At 34.0% G+C, this 8,135-nt stretch overlaps 1 pseudogene; it reads left to right on the top strand.

Annotated features, from left to right (window-relative positions):
• Positions 1-7,583, top strand: part of LOC105543911 — a 14,740-nt pseudogene extending 7,157 nt beyond the window's left edge.
• Positions 7,584-8,135: the final 552 nt, after the last annotated feature.

Raw genomic sequence — 8,135 nt, 5'->3', positions numbered from 1 at the left:
ATAACATTAATGCATATTTTATACAATGTCTACCGTTTTCAGGAGCAGTTCTGAGAAACTTAGGTTTAACCCATGTAACACTTAGCACGCAGCCTACTACCGGAGACACCTACAACAGAACGTAAAGACGGCTGAAATAATTCAGATACAGGTAAAATTTTGTGGGGTGTGTTTTGTGTAACAAAGGACAAATTGTACCTGATTCTCTTCCAAAGATTTCATTAGCAAAGATGTAAATACTTGGACTGTGAAGTCATGTACAGCAAACTCGTGCAACTGTCATTTTTTGAGAACCCACAAAAGAGAGACTTCGGCAGCTTGGTGGAGTTCAAATCAGTGAAATGAGAGAAATTGGAAGAGGGAAAGTCATCATAGCGGAGCACTTACTATGTACCAAACAAGAGCAAAGTGTTTCATGTTCATTACTTTAATTCAAAAGTAACCTTATGAAGTGCCTATTATTGTTGTCTGCACTTTGAAAGTGAGAAAACTGACTCTCAAAATGTTTTAGTAAATTATACAGTACCACCCAAGTATAATGAAATAGTACTATGTCTCAACCTAGGACCTATGTGTATGCAGGTGATGTTCAGTGGAGTGTTTTTATATGTGTTAGATCGAGTTAATTTATTGCATTGTTTGGTTAAGTCCCCTATTTTCTTCTTTATCTTCTCTCTGGATGTACTATCCATTATTGAGAATGGGGTATTGGTGTCTCCAATGATGATAGCAGGACTATATGTCTCTTCAATTCTGTTAGTTTTGCTAATATATTTGATGGCATGATACATAGTATTATGCTTCAGGTATCTTATTTGTATCTAACATCAATTTGAACTTGTTTTATGAATGGAATCTCAAAGCAAATTTATGAGTATGAGAATATTTGCCTCATAGTGTTAATCTCTTGATTTGTGCTAACTATTCTAAAACTAAATTGAATTAACTAAAATTAGATTAATCAGGCATGATTCAACAATATTCTGGTTGTTTTGAAAAATCAAGTAGAACCTCAAATCCCAAAGTTTTCTAACACTGATTTTTAAAAAAATAATATTTTACAAACATGGTGCCTTAAAAGTTCTAAAATGTATTATATTAACAAACACCACATCTCTCTTTTTCTGTAATTTGTGAAAAATTTTCTTTGTTTATATACACTTGTACAACAACAGTACGTTTCAATAGAACAATTATTCAGTCTCTATGCTAAAGACATACTAATATTAAAACACATTTAAATACCATTACTTCAGAAAATACATTGCTCTTGCTCTATAATAACTTCTAAAATATATCTGCTGTGGGGTAAATTATTATGTGATTATACTTCTCTTCAGACATGATTAAGCTATAAAATATATCACCAGAATAATCTTCCTCTCTCAATTTTATCCAAAAGCCTCTTAATATGACTGTATAATCCATGGTAATTTTTGAATCATGCTGTGAACCCTACTGCAATCCTCATATGCACTGTTCTCAATGTAATAAATGTTAAGCTTGACAGCCAGAACTGCATGTGAATAAGTCAGTTCTATGAATGAACGTTTTAATTATTGGCTTTACTCATACACATCCATGAAGTTAATAAAGTGCTCTACTTGTCATCAAGTCTGTTAACAAGAGAGAGAAACTCAATGAGATATTTCATTTCACAATTAAGAGCTAACTTCCCTGTGTACCACAGATACATTTTTATACATCTCAATTAAAGTTTTTCAGAGATGAGAATTAAATAAGTAAGCTAGTATCCCAATTAAGAATATGATTTTGCAGATTTAATACTACTTATGTTTTAATTTGTGTTGACAGCCACTAAAATAATGCAATACATTTCTTATCATCAAGGAAAGAGAAAATGTTGTGTTTTCTCTGTAACTCTGCAGTAGTAATTTTGAATTCTGAACACTTAAGAGGAAAAAGTTTTAAAGGCGCCCTCATCAATTGAACTATTAATAGTTAACAGCTGCCTGTTCTGCAACCAGCTCCCAGAGGATTAACTAATACAGTGCAGCATAATTAACATATATCTCAGTTTTCCCTACTTCTGTATTTCACCTGTCTTAAAAAGAGTTTATTCTGAGAGTTTTTTTTAATGTGTTTGTTTGCTTGTTTCCCTTTGCTCATGATATCAGAAGTCCTAGTTCTAAAATATATTGAGAATTGATTACATATATTGACTTTTGTAAAACTACTCTCAAGAGCACAAGTGGGTTTGGCTATTTGGTTTGGCATAAGGATTTTAACATGATATTCAACTAAACAAAAGCAAAATCTATATTGAAAACTTTAATCACAATTTCAGGAATATAGTAAGTGCTTTGTCATCTTTCTTGCCTCCAGAGTAACTATAAAAAAAAAAAAAAAAAAAAAAGGACTACTAAGAGAAAAAGAGAAGCATTTGAAAAATGTATATCTGTGATTCCTTAATTCTTCTCTCACTTTAACTGGCTATGAGATGGCTAAAGGTACAAAGACACTCCAGGGAGAAAAAGGTGCAATTAAATTATATTTAAACTTTTCGGGCCATAGTCTCTAGTACATATGATCCTGGTGGGTGTGAAGTAATCACAAGGGTCCCTATAAGAGGGAAGCAGGACAAAAGAGACCATAGCAGATGTGATGATGGAAGCAAGAGTTTGCAGTTATCATCAGTCAAGAAATGCAAGTGTCTTCTAGAAGTTAAAGAAAAGCAAAAAAATGGATTCTCCCTTCAGGGTCTCCAGAAGGAAGCATCCCTGATGATACATTGCTTTTAGCCCTGTTCAGCTCATTTTAGACATTTTCTTTATTAAGACCTCAGGAGATTAAACTTGTGCTATTTTTAGACACTGAATTTGTGGAAATTTGTTACAGTAGCAACAAGAAAACTAGTACACTGGCACTTAATAGATGTTTCCTGACTCCTCATGTAGACCATGATGCCCACGAGGAGAAAACATTCGGGGAGGCTGATTTAAACCCTCGAATTAGATAATGCCGATGGAAACTTTTTTCTTTTCAGAAAAATACCAGAATTTGGCCTTAAAAAATATACACATTCAATTAAATGTCCCCACTACCACATATAAAAATTTCAAAGCATAATGAGTTATTTATTTTTTTAAAAAAATAAGTATTCTAGTGAACAATATCAAAAGAACTGTGAAGTAATTTTGGTATAAATTATTAGAGAAAATATTAAAAATTGATAAGGAAAAACATGTCATGAGAAGATATTGATCGAATCCAGAAAAGGAATATGAAGAAAGTTGTTAAGCAGCATGTATGCAATTCATTTTCTCCTTTTACTGTGGAATGAACCTGGCAAACAAACAAACAACCTAGTTTATTTGAGTGTGAATTCTTTCAAATATTTGTGCCCAACAATAGATGGAAGAGAAAGAAATGTGTGACAGGTCTCTGGTTGAAAATACATCATACATGTCTATAAAATTAACATGTTGAAATAAGAAAACAAGAAACACACGTAGCTTCAACAGTCATCCTGTGAACTCCATGCTTCTGGTTCCATAAAAGTTTCAGATAAAATGTTTTTATACCTTAATGCATACCTAATACTATTACAGGGAACTCTATTTGACCAAGCAGTACAAAGCAGAAATAAGATTAATTTTATAAAAAAAGACAAAACTAAACTAATTTTAGTTCTATTGGCAGCACCACCCCAATGGTAATATAAGGGTTAACAAATTTTCTCTCTCTAAATTAATTTGTTATATTACCTTCTATTGATCTTTTCTAATGCAAATATATTGCTGAGATTTGCTTGACCTCTTTATTGTTGTAGGATGTGGCAATTAATTTTTTTTATTGAGATTCCAATTAGCTTTCTGCTCTTACAATGTTTTACCTAAATCCTCCTTTAAAGTTTCCCTAAGGTTACCGGAAAAAGATCATCTAAGCATGACTGTATTAAAAGGTAGAAGTAAGGAATGCATTACTTACGTTGTGTACAAAATTGAGGTTACTCTAGGTTAAATGAATCTGATTCCTTGAAGAGATAAAGATGCTTTAAATCATGAAGAATTAATCAGAAAATTCTAATTGAAAAACAGGACCACAGTAGTCTATTATAAAGGGGAGAAAGTGTCAAATTAGCACAACAGAGCAGGGAAATCTGAAAGAAATTTTGCAGATTGTTGCCATCATGACCCTTGTAAAAGTGTTGCTAAAGAGAGAAAAACAAAGGGGAAAAAACCCTAAGGAGGCGGACTTCTTGATTAGGACCACCCAAGGAGAGTCTCTAAGAAAAGAAAATTGAGTTCCATAATTGGAGGTGGTCTGCATGTAAAATTTTCAGATGTGCCTGCAGACAATAAGTGCTGAGTCTGAGTAATTACCAAAGGGAAACTGAGAGAAAGGTTAGAGGATGATATTACAAACACCAGGACAATGAGTTGATAGACAAAAGCTTTCAAGTGTAGCTCCATGACGATCCCAGCTAGTACCAACCATTCAGGTTAAAAATCTAAAACTACATGAAAAAGCTATCGTCTTTCTACTACTGATCTACCTAGCATTTACTGACCCTGAATAAAAGAAGGATGAGAGAGTGGCTGGAAAGTAAGATAAAGGTAGAACAATCAGAAAATGTCCCTGGCATGAACAAATAAAACCCTACTACATTCAGTGAAACGGAATATTGCAACCCACTGAGGTCATTCAGCTGGATATGGGAAGAGTCTCAGTTTTTCAAACACCTCAATCTCTTAGCTCACAGGACTTGAAAAAGAGAAGAGAGAGAAGAGGTGTGGACTGTGAAACCAAGGGGACTCCTTCTTCACACCTAAATCTCTACCTTGGGGTTCCAAATAATACAAAGTGAGAGATGGAAATTGGATTAAATTGTAACTTTGAATTGAGATTTCATGCATTTTATATTTCTAAATATACAAATACTAGGCAAGTGTTGTTTGTAGTGAACATCATTAACAGTTTATCATTTAAACATTTACTTTTACAGAGGAAAAAATCTGACATAATTTAGGTTTTTTGTGGACAACGGGTCTTTAATGATTCCTTTGTATCTCTTCTTCTCATACAAGGTATATAGAAGTTGTGGCAATACAAAAATTGTGTACTTTGGGCAAGACTGCATATTAATCTTAGATATGATTCAAACATCAAACTGTATCTTACAAAAACATTAATATCTCACAGCAGTCAGGTATTTGCCATTGTCACTGAAGAATTAGGTGACAACATATTTCTATATGTGATCAATACATTTAGCTGATTTTTTGCATATTTTTAATTCATGCCAGTTTTATTTTAATCTTGAAAATTTTCTGAAGTCCTCAGTTTCTTTCTTTTCTAAGTACAAATCAACACTTACTTTAATTGAGCATAGTTTAAGGCTGCCATATAACTCATGTAATATTTGTAGCTCTCTAAAACTGTTAAGCTGAGCTTAATAATAAAAACATTCATCAGGAAAAATCTGTACACCTTATACAAAAATTAATTCAAGATGGATTAGAGACTTAAATGTTAGACCTAACACCATAAAAACCCTAGAAGAAAACTTAGGCAATACCATTCAGGACATAGGCATGGACAAGGACTTCGTGTCTAAAACACCAAAAGCAAATTTAAATAGAAAATGTCATGACCTAGAAGATGACCTAGCTCTTCTTCTTCTTCTTTTTTTTGTTTAATTGCAAATCATCACCATATAATTCTCATTTCACTTTGGGTAGATAGAATACAGCCTAGTAATGAGAGTTGTCTTATGAATTTATTAAGTCACGGCTTTAGAAATAAGTCATAAGTTCCCGGTATTTAGAGTTTGTAATAAGATCTCCTTAAAAACTGAAGCATAATACATAGTACTAGAACTTGTGGAGACATCTCCATTTATTCTCATGGGAGCTTCCCCTTCACGCCCATGGGAGGATAGGAAAACTTACCATGTAGTATAAAAAGATTTACCTGTATTCATGCCAGAGTCCTAAGAAAACAGAAACAAAACTTGGTGCAGTGTTATATGGTAAAGGTCTAAATCAAAAAAAAAAAAAAAGAGTTGATTGAACAGTCTCTGGTGGGTTAAATTATTGATTGTTGATTCAAAAGCAAATAAACTCAACCTAGTGTAATAGCAAGTATTCTAAGAGTAAGAAATTAAGTTGTTAACATTCTTGATAAAAAAGGAAATGAGTTATTGATAAATCCTTATTTTCCTCCATCCTCATTCTCATCGTAATTGCTATGGAATGAGACAGCGTGTCTCTCAACTTGAGAACCTTGCAATCCAGAAGTAAGACTACATACAAAAACAAAATACACACAAATGAAAACAAACTTACACATGAATTACTCTGCAGATTTAAGTGTAATACAATTTAGGCCACAAAAATAATTGGCCAGAAATATTTCAAGTAATTTTTTTTTCTAGGAATGTAACTGGAATGGTTACATGTAGGAAATAGCATATAACATTTTTAAAAATTCAGAGAAATGATTTGAAACAAAATTTTACACTTAGGAAAAATATTACTGATGATGTTTAGATTACAATAAAGGACAAAGATAATTTTTTGCTTAAAACCCAGTATTGAAGGATATTGAACCTTAAGGGTGATTAACATAGCTGGCTAGGAAGAAGCATTAACATCATGAATTAAAATTTTTTCGAGGCAGCTGGAAGTCACTCTAGAATTCCAAAAGAAGAATGACAGTTGATATATAAACACTTATATGCACAAGCCAAGAGGGTGCTATCACACTTTTCCCCTAGTCCGCCCTGCAGGAGCGGTTTTTAAGTCTTGGGTTACAGTATCCTACAATTTTGAGACTCCCTCCCAATAAAAATTGAGCTCTCTGTGCAGCCAAGGGACCTAGGGTCCATCAGTAACAGGACCATGTCTCAGGACTAAATAGAAAACCAAAGGAAGGCATGAAGGATGAAGGTCTACATGTAGTGCTCTTCAATAAACCTTTAAAAACGATTAGAAAGAATACCACAAAGAAACTATTAACCTAAAGGTGTTTGATTTCACAGAGTAAAATCTTTTTGAGAAGATCACTACTATTACACAGACTCAGGTGAACACAGATCTGACTGCATGTCCCCCAAAATAGTGTCACAGAGATGTCTCATTCTGAATGTCACAGTGGGTTAGAGAACACGCCTCTGGGTATGTCAACAGAGATACTTTACCTTTCCCCACCGCGGTAGTACAATGCAGTCAGTCGATCTCATCTTCATGAGACTCTAGATCTACAGCCATCATTTCTAAAACAAATGCAAACAAAGGTATATCTTGAAGTGAGCAGAGGAGCTTTCTCTATGTGGGGTAGCGTGCCTGGGAAACCTGATGTTGTTTGTGTAGAAGGCTCACAAAGTACCTGTAAATAATTCTGATCAAGAATTTTAATTTGCCCGAGAATTCATTCATTTTGATGGTTCAAATGATGAAATGGAAAGACTAAGGAGATTTTCCATTTTTGCAGAAAAAGTGTTCTGTGTTAATGGAGCCAGAGGAAACCACATGGGCTTTGGTCAGCTGCATCAGTTCTTAAATGCCAGAGGATGTGCAGATGTTTTCCAGATGTTCTTTAATATGGAACGACAATGAGCAGAAAAGTAGTTGAAAATACTTTGTCACTGTTGACGTTTTGATTTTGTTTTCCCACTCTTTCTTGAAAGAGTGAGTAATTTTATTTTATTTTATTTTCATTCTAGAATGTTGGGGAAGGGGCAGGCAAGAAAAGTAGTATAACTGAAATGCATCTGTTACAAATACGTCATGATTGAAAGCAGAACCGGGTTTCAACTTATAACCCTAAAATTGTTGTTGGACATTTCTCAACATATAAACTATGCATTTTGAAAGAGAATTAATTATTTGTGAAGGTAATGTTGGTGGTCCATTTTGCCAGCCATTCCCACTCTGCTTCTCCCTTCCCTGCCTCCACTAAAGAACCTAGAAAAGCTAACTGCTCCCCTTGCAGCCTCTGTTGCAACTACGAATGGCTTTGGAAACACAGCTTTGGCTTCAGGATTTCTCGGAAAACTTTTGCTTCCTCATTAAAGTTATAGATGCAGTTAGGTCATCTCTTCTTCCTTTGTCTGCCATAAACACCAAAGTGATTTCTGGAGCTTGAGTAGTCCTTTTAACCAAAGGGAA

Source organism: Mandrillus leucophaeus, unplaced genomic scaffold, assembly GCF_000951045.1.
Source record: "Mandrillus leucophaeus isolate KB7577 unplaced genomic scaffold, Mleu.le_1.0 Scaffold292, whole genome shotgun sequence".
Taxonomy (NCBI): domain Eukaryota; kingdom Metazoa; phylum Chordata; class Mammalia; order Primates; family Cercopithecidae; genus Mandrillus; species Mandrillus leucophaeus.
The sequence above is the reverse complement of the archived record's forward strand: the minus strand, read 5'-3'. Positions and strand labels throughout refer to the sequence as shown.